Here is a 25076-nt window from a genome sequence, read left to right on the forward strand (position 1 = left end):
TGGCCTTAGTCTAGGCTTAGTCTAGTGATTTACATATTCCTACGTCCTTTTGGAGCCATTAGGCCTTGTAATCTCCCCGATGTTGCTTCAGACGGCTTAGTTCCATGTACACTGATGTCAAAGACCTGAGTCTGATAGTTTGGGCCTTAGCTAAACAATAAAACCGCTCTTTGAACCATATATCCATAAATCCCCTATTTCCATCGGTTTTGGTGTCTCTGATTCTTGGTAAAGAAGTTACTCATTGATTTTGGTTGGATATGGTTTGGGCTAGAGTGATATTTTGATGGCACTCAGATTAGGGGTACTCCCCTTGATGGTCGCTTGGCCGCTGATCCTATTTCTAGCCGATTCGCCTCTATTCGTGGTTCAAGTCCTCGCCTTGGTATTATAGCCTTGGTTAAAGTCTTGGCTTTCTTCAGCCATGGTTCAAGTCCACCGCCATTTGCAGTCGTGGTTCAAGTCCACCGCCCCTTACAAAATTGTTCAAGTCCATAGCTACTCTCACCTCAGTTCAAGTCCTTGGTAATATTTATACGTGGTTCAAGTCCACGATTATCTTTAGCCTTGGTTCAAGTCCTCGGTTACTCCAAATCTTGGTTCAAGTCATGTATCCTCCATCTTCAATTCGGTTCAAGTCCTTAACCCCTATCAGATCTGGATGAGCTTCAGGCATATAAATTAGTTTGGTTCGTGTCCGCAGAAAGTTGTGGAAATCTTGGAAACTTCATCCTATCCTCTTATTTTATTCTAAACTATTCCTTGTACCTGTCGAGCTTATGGGAGTCCACTAGAGTTTTACTTTTAGCTTGCACACAAATGTACCCATCTGGTTTACGGAGCCCAGTCGGATTTAGTTAGTTGTTGTCATTTTCTTTGTGTGTTAGTACACTCGTGTGCATACCTATTATATTTCTCGTTCCTTTTTCTGGTAGTGTTTTAGATTCTCACATTTCATATTACTTTGCCTTTCTTGCTCAGTAATCCTATAAGGCTTACTGGGTACCTATTGTTTTGTTAATCATACTACACTCTGCATCTATTTTTGTGATGCAGGGACGAGCACCAGCTAACAACGTTGACATCAATCCTGCAGTACTCTGATTCAGAGAAAGGGGTGAGCACTTGACGTTTTGTGCTATACTAGTCTCCATCTATATATATTGACTTGTCATTTAATTTTTGAGACAGTCTTGTTTCAATGGTCCACTTTTGGGACTTGTACTCATTTTGTTAGTAGCTTTGTACATGTGACTGTCAGGTTTTGGGAGGGATCTTTTATTTGTATATATATATTGGCCTGCTTCCGCTTCCTTATTATGATTCCTGCTATTTAGGTTATTATTTTAGTTTGAGTACAGTTTTCTGCCCTCAATCCCATTACTTGTAGTTCTGAGATACGGGTTGGCTTGCCTATAGGTGAGTTATAGTAGGCGGCATCATGACTTGAGGAATCAGGACATACAAGTTAGTATCAGAGGCCCAGGTTCACCGGTCTCACTTGTACAGAGCTAACGACTAATAGAATTCTGTGGCTCGGCGTGGAGACGTTTGTGACTTATCTTCGGGAGGCTACAGGATGTCATTAGGAAGATTTCATATTTTGTATCCTTTTCTTGCATTATATGTCTAGTTGGTTTCATGGGATCTCACTTGTTTATCTTTTTCACAGGATGGCTCGTACCTGCGGTAGAGTGTCCAGGATTGATAGACCCGGGCCTGCTAGACAGTGGTGGCATTCTAACTTAGAGACCAGGCAAGCTGGGTCTCCATCGGTAACCTAGATAGAGTTCTCAAAGGACTTTTTTTCTAGGTTCATTTCATGAAGCGTTAGAGTTTGGTTTCAGGATGAGTTCACGAGGATGGAGCAAGGCTCCGTAACTGTATTTGAGTATGAGGTCGGATTTCCACGAGTTGATCTCCTCTCATGCTACGATAATACTACCTACTGAGGAGGATAGAGTTTGATGTTTTGTTCGAGGCTTGAGACTAAAGCTTTGAAAAGAGACTCAGTCTATGGTTTCAGCGGGCCGTTCATTTCTGGATGACATTTACATGCCCGTACACTTGAGCAACTTCATTGTGATGCCCAAGGGGGCAACAACAAGAGAACCAGATAGGATAATAGTCACAGTGGGCCCCATTTTAGGTTGACAGATTCACATGACAGGCCTCACCAGAGGTTCTTGCAAAGGCAGTCCAGTCTCCTACTCCAAGAATTTCTACATGCTATAGAGGGTAACCAGCACCGTCAAGGTGGCTCTAGTGCCGTTCCAAGTCAGGGTCGAGGTGGTGTTCAATCGGGTTCTTCATACTGGGGTGGCCAGCCTCTGGTTATGATCAGACTGCCACAGGGTTGTTATGACTACAGGAAGTTCAATCATTGGTCTAGAGAGTGCCCTCTTCATAGATCAGCCGCACTAGTTCCATATGCAATTAGACCCGCACCAGAAGTAGCACCTCCAGTTAGAAGAGGAGGTTAGTATCAGGATTGTCAGGGTAGTCACCAGGGTGCACAGGGAGGTCCCCGGGGAGGCAGGAGAGGTGTACTAATTGATGCGTGAGGTAGAGGCACCCAGGGCAACTTCTATGAAGCTTCATCTAGAGTAGAGCTGAGGCATTGGATGATGTGTTTACAAGTATGAGAAAGGAATACGATCTCTCTATTCTCTACCATTCAGGCAAGGCAAATGTAGTAGCGGATTCCTTGAGCCGGAAGGCGATTTGTATGGGTAGTCTAGCATTCCTTTCTATTTCAGAACGACCGCTTGCCTTGGACATCCCGTCCTTAGCCAACTAGATGATTCAACTTGATATTTCAGATTCCAAATAGGTATTAGCCTATATAGGAATACAGTCATCTTTGCTAGATCGGATCTATGGTCATCATTTCGAGGATGAGTCTTTGGTAGCAATCAGAGATAGGGTAGTGACAGGTGATGTTTGACAGGCTACCTTAGATTCAAATGGGGTTTTGAGGTTTGCTAGCTGGTTGTGTGTTCCTAGAGTTGGGAGTTTGATTAAGTTGATCCTTAGCAAGGCCCATGATTCTAGATATTCCATCCATCTGGGCATAGCAAAGATGAACCGTGACTTGAGGCAGAATTATTGGTGGAGTGGTATAAGGAAAGACATCTCAGACTATGTGTCTCGTTGTTTGAGTTGCCAGTAGGTGAAGGCCGAGCACTTGAGGCCTGGTGGTGAGTTTCAGAGATTACCCATTCCGGAGTGGAAGTAGGAACGTATCACTATGGACTTCATTGTGGTTTTGCCTCATACTTCTACAAGTGTTGAAAATATTTGGGTCATCGTAGATCGATTGACCAAGTCAACACACTCCATTCACGTTCATACTTCCTTTAGTGCCGAGAGTTTGGCTTGTATCTACATTTGGGAGGTAGTTTGTCTTCATGATGTGTCACGACCCAGACCGTCATGATTGGCTGCACACTAACCCTCTGATGGGAGAACCACTACTACAACCCAAACCAAGAAGCTAAACCAAAACCTAAAGCATTTAAGTTACGGAAGCAAGTTAAATAGTTAAAGACTGAAGTTCCCATAAACTTCCAAAAGATTTAACAACTAAACAATGTGGAAAATACACCTAGAACCTGAAAATCAATGTACCAAAACATCTAACAATGAACCAATGAGTCTAAACAAGAAGGTTCACAGCCCTATACTAAACATAAGAAATCCTACTGTAATAGTCTAAGTCTGAAATAGTTGACATAGACGAAAGAGAACTCATGGTAGCCTGGAAGAACTGGCTCACCCTTGAATTTGAACGACGATCACTGATCTTCTAAACGAGGTCTTTCAATAGCCTCATGAAGATGCCCTGTACTCAACAAAGAAAGAGGAAGTGCAGTATCAGTACACAACCACAGTGTACTGTAGGATCACACGACTATCCCACTAAGTGTAACATACATAAATCAATACAACAGTATAATCACATGCATATATCGAACATATACAATATCATCAACATTTACAAACAACGAACAACTTTGCATTTCTCAAGATACACAACTATGACAAGTCATTGGTCCTCTCATGGAACCCAAACCTAAACAGTTGGCATACCGAAACGTGGTACCCAATCCAATGTTTATGCCGAAACGTGGCAACTGATCCCATAATTATGCCGGAATGTGGCAACCGATCCAAGTTAGTGTGTCGGAACGCAACACCCGATCCATTCAACAAGCTACAATCACAATAACAAAGTACATTCTCAAAATCAAACAATCAAGTCATGATTCATGGCATTCATCAATCATATATCCTTATTTACCACAAGTGTGATCAACAATGCAACATCCGCATACATACATGTATTATAATGAAGCAAGACAAACATACATCACACAATTATAGAATCACCTACCTCGAAACAAGCTTGAAACCCTAAGAAACTTGATCCTTCCCTTTCTGGATTTGTTCCGCTTGTTCTTTGTCTACAAACAATCATAATAACACGAGAATCAATAACCAATCACTACTTACCTGAATTACTAACAATTCTATCAACCCTAGATCATACTCATGATCTCAAGTACCCAAATAGGGTTGTTTCCACCATAGATTCTAGATCAAAACCCTCCTCCATCGATAATTACTCAATAGATTACGTTCTACGGATTGAAAAATGGATTCGGGAAGTTAAAATTTTACCTTTAGCCTCAAGAATGGTGGAAAACCGTCAAGAAAAGGTCTAAGTTCGTTCCTTAGCTCTCAAATTCAAAAATTGCAGAATAAAACATTTTTGGGGTTTATTTACGACTTTAAGTCGCGTCTGGACCGCCACAACGGCCCACACCCCGCTACAACGGCCCCGCCCTGGCGACCGAAATCACAGCCAAGCGTCTTGCACGAAACAATGAGCTATTTTAATATTTCCAATACCCCTATTTCACAAAATGCCTTCAACCAACGACACTCAGAAACTACCTATTCACGCTAAGATCAAGGTCGGGAGTTCTACTCACCCTAATTCAAATTCGTAAAGTCGTACGAATTCCTTAACGCCTTATCTATCTACTCATGTAATCAAATCCATAATTAGATCACCCAATTTCTACCAGATTTCTCTAGACTTTAATGACTCCGATTAGGTTGAGAAATTCCAACTTACTACGAAAAAGTTTTTCGACACGAAAAAGTTTTTCGACCCAAAAATTTTCCCCGTTGCCTTTACTATAATGACAGAATTCAGTCGTTACAATAGATACCAATTTACCCATCACTCGTCCTCGAGTGAAAAACTTAGGAAAAATAAGCTAAAGAAGGAATGAAGTAGTACCTGAATCGACGAACAATTGGGGATACTTGTCTCGTATGTCCTTCTCGATTTCCCAAGTAGCTTCCTCAACTGGACGATGCTTCCATTGAACTTTCACAAACTTAATCTCCTTGATCCTCAGCTTACGCACATCGCGATCAAGAATCTCAATCGGTTCCTCCTCATATTAGAGGTCTTTGTCTAACGCAATTGAACCCCACTTAATGATGTAATGCCCATCACCATGATATCTCTTCAACATGGACACATGAAATACCAGATGAACACCCGATAGATTAAGAGGTAGAGCCAATCTATAAGCCACCGTCCCTACACATTCAAGAACCTTAAAGGGACCAATGTATCGCGGACTTAGCTTGCCCTTCTTGCCAAATCTCATCACCCCTTTCATGGGTGATACCTTAAGAAGAACATTATCACCGGTTTGAAACGTCATGTCTCTTACCTTATGATACGCATACTTCTTCTGTCTACTCTGGGCTGCTAGAAGCTTAGTTTGAATACTCCTCACCTTATCTTGAGTGTCCTTCACTAAATCGACCCCCCAATGGTTTCACATCTCCAGCCTCAAACCATCCTATGGGTAATCTGCATCCCCTCCCATAGAGTGCCTCAAATGGTGTCATATCTATGGTGGAGTGATAACTATTATTATAGGAGAATTCACACAAAGGTAGGAACTTATCCCAATGCCCTCCAAAATCAATCACACATGCCCTCAACATGTCTTCCAACACTTGAATAGTCCTCTCTGACTACTCGTCCGTTTGTAGATGGAAAGTTGTACTAAAAATGAGTTGTGTGCCCAATTCATCATGTAACTTCCTCCAAAACTTGGATGTGAATTGGGTACCACGGTCTGAGATGATAGAAAGGGGCACCCCATGCAACCTCACTATCTCTTTCACATAAACTTTAGCCAATTGTTCAGCAGTATAATCTATTCTTACCAGAATAAAATGTGCTAACTTAGTCAATCTATCAACCACTACCCAAATAGAATCAAACTTCCCCCAAAGTCTTGGGAAGACCAACCACAAAATCCATTTCTATCATTTCCCACTTCCATTCCGGAATTGGCATTTTTTGAAGCAAACCTGCAGGCCTTTGGTGTTCATATTTCACTTGTTGACAATTTTGACACTTAGCCACAAACTCCGCTATATCTTTCTTCATGCCCGGCCACTAATAAATTCGCTTCAAATCTCGATACATCTTTGTCACACCCGGATGAATATAATATCGCGAGCCATGGGATTCTGTCAATAATTTTTGAGTCAAGTCATCAACTCAAGGAACACAAATCCTCCCTTTAAAACTGAGCACACCTTCGGCATCAAGTGTGGTCTCTTGTACCTTACTAATCGCAGTCTTCTTCTTAAGTTCATTCAAATTTGAGTCCTCAAATTTCTTAGCCTTGATCTCTTCAATGAATTTGGCCCTCACTTCAATGCTAGCTAACACCCCTCCTCTCTCTGAGATGCCCAACTGTATGAACTTAGAATCTAAGGTCTGAATTTTCTTAGCCAAAGGTCACTTGGTTACACTTCAGCAAGCTAAACTACCCATACTCACTAGTTTTTGACTCAAAGCGTCTGCTACTACATTAGACTTACCCGGATGGTATTGAATGGTGACATTATAATATTTAAGTAACTTCATCTACTTTCGCTATCTCAAATTCAGATCCTTTTGAGTGAACACATGTTGTAAACTACGATGATTAGTACATACTTCACACGTAACCCCATAGAGGTAATGCCGCCAGATCTTAAGAGCAAACACTACCGCTGCCAACTCCAAATCATGTGTCTGATAATTTCTCTCATTCACCTTCAATTGACACGAGGCATAAGCTATAACATTTTTATCCTGCATCAACACAACACCCAAGCTAGAATGTGAAACATCACAATAAACAATAAAATATTTACCTTCCACCGGTAATGCTAGAATAGGTACGGTGGTCAAAAGAGTCTTGTGCTTTTGGAAGCTCTCCTCACGTTTTTCAGTCCATTCAAATGGTATCTTCTTTTTGGTCAAATTAGTCAAGTGAGTGGCAATAGAAGCAAAGTTTTTCACAAATTGATGAAAATAGCTAGCGAGCCCCACAACACTCCTAACTTCCGTCACAGAGCTAGGCTTAACCTAATTCTTAACTGCCTCAATCTTTTGAGGATCTACCATTACCCCTTCTTTTGAAACTACATGTCCCAAAAATGCCACATAAGTCAACCAAAATTCACACTTGGAAAATTTAGCATACAACCTTTGTTTCCCAAGAACACCCAAAACAATACGAAGATTGTCGGCATGCTCTTCCTCACTTTTTGAATAGACCAAAATATCATCAATAAAGACTATGACGAAAGAATCAAGAAACAGCTTGAACACCCCATTCATCAAACTCATAAAAGTTGCAGGTGGATTAGTCAAACCAAAAGACATAACCAGAAGCTCATAGTGCCCATAGAAGGTTCTAAATGTCATCTTGGGCACATTCTCAGGCCTAATTTTCAACTGATCGTAGCCAGAACTTAGATCAATCTTGGAGAAAACTAATGCACCTTGCAATTGGTCAAAAAGATCATTTATTCGAGGCAAAGGATACTTGTTTCGAATAGTGACCCTATTCAATTGTCAGTAATCTATACACATTCTCATACTACCATCTTTTTTCTGAACAAACAAAACTGGAGCACCCGATGGGGAAGTACTAGGACGAATAAATCTCTTATCAAGAAGCTCTTGGATTTGAGCCTTAAGCTCTCTTAATTCTGTCGGAGCCATGTGATATAGAGGGATAGAAATGGGGCGGGTACCAAGTTCTAAATCAATGCAGAAGTCTATATCTCTATCCGGAGGCATACCAGGCAAGTCATTAGGAAACATTTCTCTAAATTCTGACACCACAGGAATAGCCTCAATAGATGGAGTCTCAACCTCAACATCCCTAATGTGAGCCAAATAAACCAAACAGCCCTTTCCTACCAGTTTACTAGCCCGAATGGAGGATATGATCTTAGCTTGCTTAGGCTTGTACACCTCTTCCCACTCTAACTTTTCCCTTCCCAGAATTTACAGACTTAGTTTACAATTAAGCACAGCATAATAAGGGGACAGCCAAGTCATGTCTATAATTATATCAAAATCAGTCATATCCAAAATCACCAAATCAGCCCAAGTCTGAAAACCCATAAATAAAATAGGACAAGCACGATAGACATGGGTGACTATGATAGACTCTCCAACTGGGGTAGAAACATGGATGGGGGCATCAAGTATATCACAAATCATAGCAAATTCTGAGGCAAATTGCATGGATACATATGAATAAGTAAAACCTGGATCAAATAACACATTAGCCATTCGGTAACAGACAAGAATAGTACATGCCATCACTGCGTCAGACGCCTCTGCCTCATTCTTACCCGAAAAGGCATAACATTGAGCCCTATCATCGTGACGAGCTACTTCCCTGCTTGGTTGCATGTTACCCAAGCCTGCGCTACCATTTCCTCTACCTCCACAACCTCGCTGATTACCTCCTCGCCCACCTTGTGGATGCCCTCGACCATTATTACCATTTCCCACAAGTACCACTGCTCTAGTCTGCTGTTGCGCAGAATCCAACACATGTGGGTAAGGACAATCTCTCATCATATTCCCAGGCTCTCCTCAGTTGTAACATGTACGATCAAAAAATGGCATGTTACCTGTGGAAGGTGTGACTCCCTAGCTATCCTGAATCAAATTATGAGGTAGAGTTCCCGAGTAATTACCTGTAGAGGCAAGCATGGCGGATTGAATTGGCTTGGCTACAAACGTTGGCCTTTCGGACCCCCTGGAGTAAGAGCCCTGAAAGTTACCCGAGTTCTTAGCCCTTTTAGTCAATGTCTTAGCCTGACCGTCTCGCCTCACTCCTTCCACTTTCTTAACAAAGTCAGTTACCTCATTAAAGCTCCTCTCTACAGAGGTCATATGAACAGATAATACCTGCAACTCAGAGTTTAGTCCCCTAATAAATAAACAGATCATCTCCTCCTCAGTAGTCACCAATTGAGTAGAATATCTAGACAAAGCATGGAACTTGGCCTCATAAGCAGCCATATACATACCACTTTCCTCTAAAGTCATGAACTCATCCTTCTTGCCATCTGTCAAATTCCTAGGCACATATTTCTCTAAAAACAGAGCATGAATCTGGGTCCAAGAGAGTGGGGGTAAAGCTGAAGACCTGCATTCCATATAAGCTCTCCACCACTGCTTAGCCTCACCTTGAAGCTGAAAAGTCACGAACTCAACCCCATGCTGATGGATAATTCCTAACTTATGAATTCTCTCATATAAGTCTAAGATAAACTCATAGGCATCCTCATTCTCACAACCAAGAAACACTAAAGGCTTTAGCTTCAAAAACTTAGTCAATATTTCATGCTCATTAGCAGTCATAANTATGCTGATGGATAATTCCTAACTTATGAATTCTCTCATATAAGTCTACGATAAACTCATAGGCATCCTCATTCTCACAACCAAGAAACACTAAAGGCTTTAGCTTCAAAAACTTAGTCAATATTTCATGCTCATTAGCAGTCATAACAGAACCCAAAAAAGGACGGAAGAAAGCATCATTACCTCCATTCCCTCCCACCTTGGGGACAGTGATAGCAACAGGGGGATAGGTAGGAGCTTGAGTTGCTTGAACAGAGGGAAGAACTCCAGGATCAACCAATCCTTTCAAGAACGACATAATATGTTGAGCAAACACTGGGTCTAAGGGAGAAATACATATAGTGTCAGCCTGCACCTCTTTCTCTTGTCCAACCTCTTCAACATTTTCAGCCTCAACATTCTCCTCTATTACTTCATGATGCGCAAGAGGGTTCTCATTCCTAGGAGCATTCTCAATAGGAGTTCTATCCCCAGCAGGCGCTACTCTTCCATGGCCTTTACCCCTAGCTTTTCCTCTACCTCTGCCTCGATCGTGACCTCTTACTACAGATTCCTCAGCTGGAGCATTGACGAGAGCTACTGGCCTAATGCCGTTGAATCTAGTGTTAACCATCTGCAGACAGAAGAGTGAAGGAGATTAGATAACAATTTGAATCGCCAGATACCAATTGGAATCAAGTTATGGCACGAAAGGAGACAAGAGAAAATAGAGAGATTTCCTAAAGTTCTATAGTCTCCCAAAGAAAAGTACAAACCTATATGTATTGTTCCGCAAGACTCTACTAGACTCATTTTGGTACATCGAGATCAACAAACCTAGGCTCTAATACCAACTTTGTCACGGCCGAGACCATCGTAATTGGCACACTAACCTTCTGGTGGGAGAACCACTACTACAACCCAAACTAAGCAGCTAAACCAAAAACTACATGGCACCTGTTGTTTTGGTACTCATACTACACTCTGCATACGTTTTCCTGATGCAGGTCCAAGCACCAGCTACTAGCGTTGACATCGAGCCTGCAATAGTCTAATCCGGAGACGGGGGTGAGCACTTGGTGTTTTGTGCTATACCATATATTGACTTGTCTTTTGCTCTTTGAGACAATCTTGTTTCTGTGGTCCACTTTTGGGACTTGTACTCATTTTGTTAGTAGCTCTGTACATGTGACTTTCAGGTTCTGGGAGAGATCTCTTATTTGTATGTATATATGTTGGCTTGCTTCCGCTTCTTCATCTATAATTCATGTTATTTAGGTTATTGTTTTAGTTTGAGTATAGTTTTCTGCCATCAACCCATTACTTGTAGTAAGGGATACGGGTTGACTTGCCTACTAGTGGATTATAGTAGGTGTCATCATGACTCGAGTGTGTATATAAATATATAGAGCGAGAGAGAGATTATTATTATTTGTATTCTTTTTGCTTTAATAATTATTTCTCGTTTAATTTAGTTATAAAATACTTGAAAATTAGTTTATTTAATTTTATACTATATATATATATATATATATATATATATATTTTTAAAAAAAATTGATAGTTATCTTTTTAAAAAAAACAATAATGATAAATTTTAGTTTAATTCTTTAAAGTTTCCAAGTGGTAAAAGTTGGACTTTGTCCATAATACATATTTTTTCCCTTTTGTAGAAAACGTGGGAAGTTATACTTTTTTTAAAAGTATAAATTTGAACTAAAAAGCCGTATTTTCAGTTTCTTTTCCTTTTGTGTTTGTAATTTTTTGTTTTATTTTCGAATTTTAAATTAATTTAGATAATTTAATGTTAAATTATTATTATTATTAATGTTATTATTACAGATATTATAATTGTATTGTTACGTGCTCCTTAAATTTTGCGCCATATAGTTTTAATATTAACTTTTACAGTTTTAAAATTCATTTAAAAAAATTAGGAAATCAGCAATTCATTAGGAACAAATACATTCAATTTAATTTTTTCTCAACGTCAACAAATTTTAAAGGTAATTAAATTAAAACTTACAACCGTTTCTAAGGTAAACAAAAATTAAAAACTGTGTTTAATTTATGTTTATTTTAAAATGTTTTGTTTTTAAAATTGTTATTTATTATTTAATATATCTACAAATTTTGTAGCTTTGACACATAGGTGTTATTACCTCTCATATATATATATATATTATGTTTATTTGCTTGCTATAAATGAAGAGGTTATGTAAAGGTAGTTAAATTTCTCTTTCCACAAAAAATGGAATCTAGCACGTTACAGCAACATATTTTTAGAACAATTTTAATTTTTTTAAAAAAAAATTAGAAATCTGATATACATTATCAACTTGTGGAGTAGTGAGATGTTTTAAAATGACTAGGGTTGTTCGAAACCGAATCAAAAAAATTTATTAGTTTATCAGTAATGGATTATTGGTTTAGCAGTTTTTATAATGGTTTTGATTTTTTTTTGTTATCAAATTGTCAGTTCTTAATGGTTTGAGGTTTTCTCTTAACGGATTAACCGATAATCCGATAGTAAATTAAATAATTACATGTATACCATTTTGTATATAAAGTCCTTGACTTGGAGTTTTATTTTCTACTTTTCTAGTTTTCTCAAACTCTTGGTTACTCTACAATGTAAAAGTGTTTGCTTTTGAACTAGATGTAATTTGTAAACTCATGTGCATGGTTCATTTGATTTGTCACCTTGTATCTAAGCGGTTTTTAATGTTTTCTTTTTTATCAAATCTTAACGGCTAAATCGATAACCGAACTAATAATGATCAATAACCGATAAACCAATATCTTAATGGTTCTATAATGATTTTGCATCTATACAAATCGATAATCAATGAGCCAAATCGATAAACTTCAAAACCAAACCTATACGCAGCCCTATTGACATGTGTCATTTTAAATAATTATTTTTTAAAATTTTAGTTTCAAATTTAGTATAATTACAAATTACAAATAATTAATTATTATAATTACTAAAAATTATTGTTTTTGTGGTGCTGACACGTAGGTGTTATCACCTCTCCTATTATATATATTACTAGAGAACTTGTCAGTACTTCGCACGTATGAATTTTTTATATTAGATTTCTTCTTAAATATTTTAAATTTTAATCAATTATATTATTAGTAAAGTTTCTCTGATTTTTCGGAATTTCAGAGCCTTTCTATAAAACTTGTATAATATTTTAATCAATTATATTATTAGTACATTTTCTATGATTTTTCAGCACTTTAAAAATTCGGAGCCTTTCTATAAAACTTGTATAATGTATAATCTACATAAGTGAAATGATATTTTTATTTTTGTTAAAAAAATGTAAAGAAAGGATAGAAGTTCAAGAAAAATCAAATTCTTTCTTCAAGTATATGTATTACTAAATTTTAAAACATGAATATTTCTTTTTAATCTTTTAACTTAATCTCCTCAAATACTTTCCGACATAATTACTCATTATCTTTTTTTAAAATGTCCAATCATATTCCTTTTTCATCTTCTCACTTCACAATAATAAAGATAAATAACTAAAATATATTTTCAAAGTCTCAAACATAAAATGTAAGAAAAGCTATTACAGAAATCATGCATAAAAACATGTTATAAAATATGAAGAAGTATAAACATTATTACCCATTAATTATCCCATTTAATTTGAGAATATGCAAGTAATTAATATAGTCAGGAATAGGAAAAACAAATCATTAGTATAGTATTACTATAAAAATCAGTAAAACATTATAAATTATTTTTTTAATACTAGAATCGCAATACAGAATTTTTAAAAATGGCTCTTACACATATAAATGATTTAAAGTAATCATATTTCTGATGGGCAATGCAACTCTAGGTGCAATCCATTTATAAAATGAACTTTTTGAGGTTTGATAAAGAGAAATCATGAAAGAACTAAAATAAATAAATAAATAATTGTATTATTCTTATGTTCTTAATTATTAAAATAATTTAAAAAATGAAATCAATATACAAATTGTTGAGCTTTTGTTGATATCCATTTTCACAAGCCATAGCCATCATTCAATAGCCTTCATCTTCTTCTTTCAAGTCAATCCAAATCATCAAACATAATAAGCATTGAAAACATGAATACTTAAAATGCTATTGTTCTGATTTTAATAAAGTTTTACAATATCTACATTTATACTATTACAATATAAAATATCAAATAATATTATGAATATGAGTATTAATTATTTGAGCAAAAATGATTATCCTAAAGGTGTAGTAATGGGGTAATGAGAAAAGACCAAAAAAAAAAAGAGAAAAGACAATAACCAACATGGTTGTGATGGACTAATGAGAGTGTTTCACCCCTATCCTCAGCCTCTCTACCACCCCCTAAAAAAAATATTAAAAGTTGTTTTAAAAGATATTTCTAATTTTAACCCCTACCTCGTCCCCCACCCCCCATCAGCCCCCCTACCAGCCTCCCACCCCCTTCAAAAAAAAATTTAAGTTTGTTTTTAAAAAATATTTTCAACTTCAAAATTTCATTTTTTGACCCATAACCTTGACTCTCCAAAAAAAATTTAAGTTTGTTTTTAAAAAATATTCTCAACTTCAAATTTTTATTTTTTCACCCCTCCCCTCCGCCCCCCCCCCCCCCCCCCCCCCCCNCCCTCTCCCCCCACTAGACCAACCCTAAAAAAAAATTAAGTTTGTTTTTAAAAAATATTTTCAATTTCAAAAATTATTTTCTACTCTAGTAAAAATAAAAGATATTTCTCAAAAATATTTCCATTCAAAAGTCAAACACTAAAAATCTTTTCTGAAAAATATGTTCTACTCACCAACCAAATATGAGAAAATAAGTAAAAAAACTACTTATTTTTCAGGAAAACATTTTCTAGGAAAAACATTTTCCTTCATACCAAACACACCCTAAATATATATTCTGTTTACACCAACTTTCATTTGTCTTTTTTATATTCTTAATTTATGTATCATCGAAAAATGCATGTATTTTTTATGTGCATTATTAATGTGTTTGTTTAATGATCAGATTGGTGATGCTAAAGGGTTTCTCGTGAACTTTATTTCATAGCTTCTGAGAATGAATCTATCTTTAATCCATTTTTTGGCCTAATATTAACTAAGTTGCTAGAAATTTCAACCTTGATGAGAAGGGATATAAACCGCCTGCTGCAACTTAAAGTCTATTTTGAATTGACTTATTTTGAGTGTTTTTAAGTAATATTTTATAGTTGGATAAATAAAAGAGTGCCTATAAGCACTTCATTTTATGATAAAATGATAAAAAAAATGTCAAACACCATAAATTAGTATTTCCAACTTATGAAAGCTACAATAAAAGTTAGAGTATTATTTTTTCCAATTGTGTAATAAATAAATATATAGAAATGAAACTTTTGATAAAATATTACCAAATAAAAGACAAATTATATAAGCAACTAATATGGTTTATTCGGGTGGACGTTAGAATTAATTTTGTTCAATTGAAAATTACATTATACATATTTACATGGAACACGTGTCCAAATCTAGTCAATTCAATAAAAACAAAAGAAGCAGTCTTCAACTCTATCTATCAACAAAGATATTTGCATGTCTAATCCATAAGTAAGACTAAACAAGCATTAGAGGAGCATGTTATCTCAAAGCTAAGTAAATAAATGGAAGTGTTTACTCTTTGGCAATTTAAATTTGGGAATAGGATTATACACCTAAAAGAACTAAATTAATATCAAATGTTTAAATAAGTGTTTTCTTTCTAGAAAGTATCATTTCAGATTTGTAGATCTAAAATTAGTGGTAAAAAAGAATCGACTCTTAACTATTTAAGTGTTACCTCAAATTTTACCTCCACCATTAAACACAAATATTTGCAGATGTGTAACCCATAATTAGTAAGACCAAACAAACATGAGAGGAGCACCAAACCAAAAAAAAACATGAAATTAAAGGAGCAAGTTGTCTAGATCTAAAGAGTTAAGTACTCACTCTCGACAAGATTTGTTGATCTAAAACTAATATTAGTCAGAGTTTATTCTAAACAATTTAAGAGAAGTCAAATTACCACCCAACACAAATATTTGCACTTGTATAGTTCATGAGTAAGATCATGCAAGAATGGGATGACCACATTTGTCTAGTTCTAAAAAAATGAAATGAAAGCAATCTCCTTAACAATTTAAATTTATGAACAAACCTTTTAGAAAGCAAAGAAATAAATAAAAGTGTTCTCCCTCTGAAATTATTGTTAATAAGAGTTAACTCTTAACCACTTAAGTGAAGTCAAGTTATCACCAGTCAATAAAAGTGAAATTCACGAGCAAGATCAAGCAAGCATGAAAATAGAACCTGTAGTCAATCTAGATCTAAAAATAATAAATGAAATCATTTTCTTTGATAATTCAAATTTATGAAAAATCTATAAAAGAATTTTTTTAAAAAAATAAGTCCGTAAAAAAGGATCTAAAATTGCAAGTTCTTCGCTTAGAGGAGCAAAAATAATATAGTAAAAGCAAGGGCTATCATTTCTATTAGCTCTACAACTTCTCATTCTCTCCATTTCCTTCACCGATTCATTTTAGTTCTAGAGAATGTTAAGTTGACGATATGAAGCCTTGAATATATATAGCTATAATATGGTTAACACAATTTTAGTAACAAGTTTAATTTCTGGACACGTGCGTTGCACACGTATCCCATATATTTTTTATAGATCTATTAAAATGATTAATATTGTATGAAAACATGTGTGTGATGAGTATTAATTGTAACAATTACAAATAAATCTTTTAAAGTGTGACAAGAAACACCAAATAATTTGGTGTATTTCAATGTTTCAAATTAATTCCTTTTAAGCATCCAAGTACCGTAGATTTTTATCTCTGCGTAGTACTTAACATCCAATAAAGTCGTATAAGGCTTATTTGAGTCCAATTAAAAGTATCGACTTATAGTAATCAAAAATTCAAAAAAACCCTTTATTTAATGAAGTCTAATAGAGAGAAAACACAAAAAATCAATAGAGAAGAAAAAAAATACAATATGCATAATATCCTTCCTAAGACTTTAATCATAATAATTATAAATAGATAAAGAAATTCACCATCATTACATAATTTTCCAGTTGCAATCCACATGGTACTTCTATATTTAAACTTTCACAAGTTGATTATGAAAGTACACAAATATCCCAACTTTGAAAGTAACACTTTTGCTTCTTTAAATTGAGAGAGTAATAAGTATCTATATTTTACAGCCATGTTATCCATATTTTTGAAGACAAATATTTTTTGTCACGCTCCGAGCCTACACCATGGACGTGACCGACACTCTAGAACCATTGTTGGTCCCGAAACGAACTCTCCATATGGTTGACTACTAAGTGGAAAATTAACTCAAGCATCAAAACCGAATAATTATTTAAAACAATTTATTAAATTTCAAAGCTATATGAAAATACTGAGTATTAAACATAATGTTTTAAATAAAACATCTAAAAATTAATATTGCAAGTCTGACCAAGACTGTCTATCTATGAAACATTTACTGTATAAAGATAGGTGTCAGGACAAGACCCACGACTCCTCAAAATACTACTATTAACAAATCAGAAAAACTGGAGTCCTCTGTAAGAAAGGACGCCTCAACAAAAGTTGACGAGTGAATGATGTGATCTCAATGGAATGCATGTTGATGATATCAAATACATGAATTTTCATCAATAAAAGATGTAGGTCGAATGACATCAGTACATTGAATGTACAAGTATGCAATAGGGCTAAATAAAATAAATAACTGAACTGAAAGGTTGAAAGTAGCTTAACAGAAGAATAGCATAAGTCACGATGAAATTCATTTAATGCTCTTGCAGTATGGATGCAATTAAAGTAAATATTGTGCTGAAATACATATATAAATATAATTTACTAGGGAGTTTCTTTAACCGACAACTGTCCATCACTATGAGTCTCGTGCTGATACAAACGTCTTACCCACATTGCTAGAGACGCTCTATACCTTGCCGGAATAGAAGTTCATTCACCCCTTAAAGAAACTATTATTTTCATATTGAAAAGAGAGTAATATTTTCATAAAAGTATAAAGAGTTTTCAGAGTATTTCGGAAAGATAGAGTACAATTCAGTTACTTCTTAAAGAGGCCCTTTTGAGTAATTATCTCAACCCAATGAGTGTTTTACATGAGCACACAAATATATAACTTTGAAGTAGTATTGAACACCAATTTGGGGGAGAGTTCAGAAAATGGAGAGTTCAGATAACTCAAAGCCCCCATAAACTAAGTTGCCAGTATAGATAGGATTGTACCGCAAGAGGGACTACTCCTCACCTGCTTCAAGAAAGATTTTTAGTGAATCCATCAGCTGAGTTGCGTTCTATAAATAATATTTGAGCAATATTAACAATGATCATGATATACGGGACCCTTCACCATTTTCCATTACTCTCAATCACACAATAAGGTATACAAGGTTCAATACACTTAATAAAAAGGCAAAGAGGTCCACTTGCCTCAAAAGAGAATAAAATCAACTTGGTACCTGGGCTTCACTCTACGATGAGCCTTTGAATCTACAAAATCTAAATAAATATAGAATCCCAATAAGTAATCATGTACAAAAACACCTATCAATTTTATTTTGGAAATCGAGTCCAAATCGACCCAAAAAGTCATTCTCGAGGGCTGGGGCTAATTTTAGATTTTTAAAAAAAATCATGATACCCAAGGAATTCTATATCACTAGTGAAAATGAATTGAAAAACGAGTTAAAATAATTCTTGAAACTCCAATTTCTTCAGAGAATAATTTCATGAAAATGGGCCTCAAAACTTGAATAAAAAATAATGATTTGATGCTAAAATCATGAAGAAAATAAATGTGTTATGGAGGGTTTGGTGTTAAAATCACTTACCCAATTAATTAACATGAAAATTCTCTTTAAAATCGCCTCCTAAAGGTTCTCCAAGTCCAAAAATGGTGAAATGAGGAATCAACCCCAATTTTTGAAATTCATTAAAATGTTAGGTGATTTACCCTCCCCGAATGCAGCTAGCCTTCCACGATCGTGGAGGCCAAACATGTTAACCCTTCATGAATGCAAAAAACTTTTGCTATCGTGAAGGTTAAAAGCTCAGCTCTCAGCAAACACGGATAGGAATTCGCGATTGCAGAGACTAGAATGCCTAACCCTTTGTAATCGTGTACAAGTCTCCACGAACGCGAAGGAGAACACCACATGACTACACAACAGCACACAAAGCACAAAATTGTTCACCAAATGGACCCTCGAGATTCATTCAGAATCCCGAGCACACAAACCAGATATGCTACTCAACTAAATTTAATGTATTGGACTCAACGGAACCATTGAAATACGGACTCAAGATTTCCTTGACAAGTATTCGTTAAAGTTGCAATAAACTTATTTTCACCCAAAAAGACCAACCTACCCCAGAACCTCTGAAAATTGCACCAAAACCTCACCTAGACCAAATAGCACCATATGAATCCAACGAAAATGTCGAAAATCAAATTCGAGCGTCCAAACTCAAAATGTTGACCATAGTCAACTCTAGACCTAAATACACTCAAACTTTCAACTCAAGAGCTTAAATCCACATAAAAATTTTGAAACTAAAAAGAACAACACTCCTAGTTATGATTCCGCATTCCAAAGCTGATGGAACTGACAATATTCTATTCTGAGACTCGTAGCTCTGGGTTTTGATAAAAATCACTTTTAGCAACTTAAAGCCTCCAAAAACCGCAACTTTTTTTTATCCAATTTGAAAAACAAATATCGTAAACTGACCAAATATAACCTAGGGCAACTATTGGGACGAGTAAAATGGTAATTTTTCAGAAAGACTTCCAAAAAATAACCCTTAAGGTCATTACAACTTGTTACCGAACAATCCCTGGTCTAGCTATTATTTTGTTGCTTATGCAATATGTTTCAGTTATTTAAATTGTTTTGCTCCAATATAAGTTTTTAAGATCAACAATATAGTTGGTCTTGTGATGTTAAATTTTCTATTCGACTTGAAGGCCTTGCGTATGCCCACAATGCTTTCTCAAGTGTAAGTATTGACATATATCAATATTTTAACTAGTAATGTTGACTTGATGGTTCAAATTCTTCAATTTGTCTTTGTACAGTACAAACCAAAACTATTTCCTTGATTAATATAACGCATGGTACAACCAAAAGTAGTGCTGCTTACTTTTGTTTCTAGAAAAATTGCTATCACAGGAGCCAAGGTACGTGATACATATTATATATCCTCCTTTTAATGGAATAAATTTCTATACGGAGACATTTTTATATGTATCTCAGGTTAGAGATAAGAGTTATGTGTAAGAATATACACTATTATTTAAAAATTGACATCATCTTCTTTCTTGATCTCTGTTGAAACTTAAATCAAATTTACTTCGAATCACTTCACATTTTAGTTTTGAACTCCTCTTGATGTTTTCAATTGATTGAAACTACAGTTGATCCAAACCACTAACAAACTTGAAAAATCTAGATATGAACTTTAATTTAATCTACTTTCAATCACTTTAAATTTATGTTTTAAACTCTTCTTGATGTTTTCAATCAAATGGACCAATAGCCAATCCAAATAACTAACAAACTCGAATTTAAGTTTTATATAATTTGTATTTTTGGCTTTTAAATATGTACAAAGATGCAATTGGTTTTGGTATTACTCATTATGCAAATATAAGTTTTGGGTTTGTAGTGTTTGTTCGTGTACCTATAGGAAGTTTCAACTCGAATTTGTTTTATGCCTTGTAAAATGTAACCAGTTGTCATTGCCATCTAAGGGTTGTCTAAGGAATGCAATAGAAATGTAAAATTATATATAAAGTGGGTCAAACTTGTTGGCATATATTTTTAACCATGAGTTTAGATATAGTATTTATTATAAAATAATTATTTATTCATTTTTAATAGATCATATATTCGTTTATGGTGTCTGTTTACTTATATAGTAGATGATTTAGTATATAGAGTTTAAGCTTATACACAGAGGATTAAATTTTCGGTTCTTATAAGTATAAAATTTTGCGTTCAAAACCTAAGATGGGAATTCGACATGCCATCGGTACGATTGTAGCACAAGATTATATATAGTTTATCTTGATTATGGGAATGATATAGTTTCAACTTCTTGTGCTAGTGCATTTTGTGTGTATTGAACGGGACCGAGTAGAGATAGTTGATTTACACTGACATACAAAAGCATATTCTCTAAACTAGTAAATGTACTTATATTCTTAATCCTGATATAACTATTATGATCTGTATATATTAATTATCGTTTTGATTTATTAAAAGGTGAGATTCTAAGATGGGTCAATATACCTGGTAGATTGAATGATGAGACTATATATATTGGTGAAACAATAAGTTAGTTGACGGAATCCACCTCTCGATATAGAGATTGATGATATGCCTTTTTGAGAAGTTTAAAAGTTTTCATTGTGTCAAATCTTGCAAGTGGATTTATGAATCCGACACATGAAATAAGTTAAGCGGTGCTCTAAAGGAAATTGATCATTGAATTAAGTTTGTCAGTAATTTAATCTTTTTATTAGTATCTGTAATCTTAACATGGGGAATTACATATGTGTTTAATGGGGAATTTCAAAATATAAATAGAGGAGTGCAATTACGAATTTCTAGTGGAATGATTTGTAAATTTTTATGGTAAGAATAATTCAAATTAATTATTTAGAATTATTTTCATAATAGGAAGCATCAGTAATTAATTATGTGGTCCCTATCGTGCCCATATTTGACTAGAACTCAAAATCTATTCTAAAGGAAAAAGGGAGAAGTATGTGTCTTTCTCTATTCTAAGGAAAGGGAGAAGTATGTATATTTCTCTATTCTAAGGCAAGGGGGAAATATATCACTTTTTCTATTCTAAGGAAAGGGAGATGTACATGTCTTTTTTCTAGTCTAAGGAAAGACATGATATTCTTTCTCCTTGGACAAGGAAGAAATCTCTATAAATAGGGATTCTTCTAACCCTTGAAAATGTGAACAACTTTTCTATAAAATACTTGTCCACCCAAGCATTGAGAGAGTTCGGAAGTGAACTTGGGAGCACTGTAGAAGACCGCAGAACTGTGGTCCAGTTTGTGGACTAGCTTGTGGATTTGCTTGAAGGTTCTAACTTGTCGATACACTTGAAGGTATCTGCTCACGGTTCAAGAGGACGGTCTGAAATTAAATTCAGAAAGTTTATATGCTATAAAATGATTGTACATGTTCTAGCATAAACAATGTGTTGTCTATTATTCATCTAAGTTGTATGATTCTGGTAAGCTTCCACTGTGCATATAGATTTCCAACAACTAGGTAAATGGATAAAATATAGACCAAATTTGGTAGCATTATTGCCGCAACTCATAGAGAGAGTAAGTTTTCCTTTTCTTTATATTCTATAATTAAGGAATTGATTGTTGAATGGGCAAAAAACCTAACTATACAATTTAAGCACCCAAATTACTCCTATATAATTGTAGTTTGACTTTTTACCAACATAGCAATAAATATTTTACAAAACGTAATAAAATAAAAAAATTAAAAAATAATATATATTAAAATATAATAAATGGTTAAAAAAAGTTTTTATCCCTTAAAATTCTCTTTTTCTTTTAAGTTTCTCTCTAAAATATCTCCATTTTTCGATATTTTTACAGATTTTCTTTTTTCTCTCTCCACCCTTTTTTTGAAATTTCTCTCCCCTTTTCTTATTTCTTTCTCTTCACTCGTCTTTTTCTTTTTTTTTTCTTTTTTTATCTTACCATTTTTTACCCTATTTTATTTTAAAAAAATTTCTTTGTTTTTTTTATTTCTCTCTGTTACACCTTAGATTAAAAAAGATGAAAAAATTGCAGGTTTTAAGGATCTGGTGCCAGTACCGACGGAGCCACCTACGACCCGTGGTTTGACACATGGTCCGTAGGAAGGCCCGTGGTTGGCTAGTCCAAATTTTTCAAAAAATATCAAAGTTTCAGTATTTTCATATGGTTCACCGGGATGGTCTGTCTTCCAATGCACGAGTCGTGGGTAGGTCTCATAGTTAGTCTCAGACTTAGAGAAATTTTAGAATCAAAAGTTGAGACCCACGACTGAGGTGTACGGTCCGTAGGTAGACCCACGGACCGTACATGGGTCCCGTCGATGGGATTCCAGGATTGGTTGTCTCTGATCCCATGCACGACCGACCAAGACGATCTGTGGTGTGACCAACGGACTGTAGGTCTAGCTGTTGGTGAGGTCGGCAATTATTTTAAGAAGGGGCTTTTGGGTCTTTTACTGATTATTCTAACTCAATACCATGTCGCTTTACCCTTTGCCTGAGGCTCTATAAAAGTATTTTTACCCCTAAAATTAACTAGTTCAATTCATTCTCTCAAATTCCTAAAAGAAGAACAAGTTCATCCTCTCAAATATTTTTCTCTCTAAGGAAGAAGAAGAAGACTAGGATTTCAAGGTCAAGCCTTCAAATTCACCATTGATTGTAAGCTCATGGCATCAAGGTATGATAGTCATAACCTATGAAGCTCTTTCCTCCATAGGGTTCCTAAATTCACCACTTTTGCAAAGTAGAATTTCCAATGGAAGTTAGGGTTTTTACACAATCTCATGGGTTCTTACCAATTATTATCTAGTTGATTGCTTTATGTATTTTTATGCATGACTTGAAGTAATTGAATTCTCATGAACCCATGTGAACTACATGTTTTCTAGAATTGATCATATGATGAAGCTTGTGAATCATGAAAGGTGAGTGTATGAAGGTGTACACGTTCTCTATGAAATTGATTAAAATGATTTAAGGATGGTTTGGCAGTGAAGTATCAATGTTGTTGTTGTTGTGAAAGAATTTCTCACCTACTACTCAATATATGAATGTGATAGGGTTTTCTCACATAAGGATTCTTAGGGTTGAACGGTTTTCTCAACTAAACTTTGAATCAATTTAAGGAGCTAATCTAATGATGAGGCAAACGGCGATTACCCATGTCCTCTAATGATAAGACAAGTGACGAATACCCATGTCTCATGAATGTTAAGATAAGTTAAGGCTAATGACTATTCCGTGGGTTTTATGCTTAGCACCGAGTGGACAAGTGCCTATTACCTATGTCCTATAAACTATGTTCCCCACTATAGGTTTGTCTAGATAGACATTAGCTAGTGGATCCACGTAAGCTAGAAGTTCATGGTTCTTACCTTGGCAAGTGAAACACCTCTTTTCGGTGTGGGGTAGACACCGAATTCCATGTTGTAGCTCAGATGGTCTCTATGTTGGTTAAGGATACTTCCCACAATAATGAACTAAGGTTACTTCTAGAAGTATCTTAAAGGTGTTTTAAATGATTTTTACTTATAGTTACCACAATCATGATTATGCTTCTAGCCTCTTATCTTATGTTTTAACTTGGTCTTTGCACATCATGAAAAGTCCTTTTTAGCATGATTTTATATCTTATATGCACTGCTATCATACTTGATACATTCTTTGTATTAACACATACTCTTGCCTACATTCTTCTCAAATGTAGAGTCCGACGCTCTGATTTCTCATCTTTGTGGCTAGGATCACTTAGTAGATATTAAAGATTGATGAGTCCTCATGTTCCGAGGACCGAGCCTTTATTTCTTATTGTATTTACTTTCAGTATTGTATGTGATGTACGGATTACATCCCGATCACTCTTAATGTACTAGATGACTTTGAGACTATGTTAGGTTTCCACTACATTTTATCAACTTTTATGTTTTGAAACTGTCTTTTAAACTATCTCAATTTTCTATTATCTTGTATGATGTATGATAAGTAGCTTTTGTAGGGCCTCTCAGAGTCCTATATGCCATGTTACACCTAGGGTAGACTTTGGATCATGCCATTCTCCCTTCACTTTTTTTTGTTTAAATCATTGTTTACACCAATGTAGGTTGAAATACATGATCAAAAATTAACTTTATCATCGATGAATGAATCTATTATTAAAAATTTTATTTGGTTATAATTTGGTATAATTCATTCATTATGGGAAAATTGAATTATATTAATTTGAAATTGACACCAAGGTTAAATCATATTGTACACCATGTAAATTAGTTTGATGATACTAAAAAGTTGGTACATAATTGATTAGATTATGATGTAACATATTATAGGGTTATAACATATAACTAAAATCAACTTTACCATCAATTATCAATAAATATATCTTTTGTAGTTCTAAACCAACATATTACCAAAAATTAGTCATACC

This window comes from Solanum stenotomum, chromosome 1, assembly GCF_019186545.1.
Source record: "Solanum stenotomum isolate F172 chromosome 1, ASM1918654v1, whole genome shotgun sequence".
NCBI lineage: Eukaryota > Viridiplantae > Streptophyta > Magnoliopsida > Solanales > Solanaceae > Solanum > Solanum stenotomum.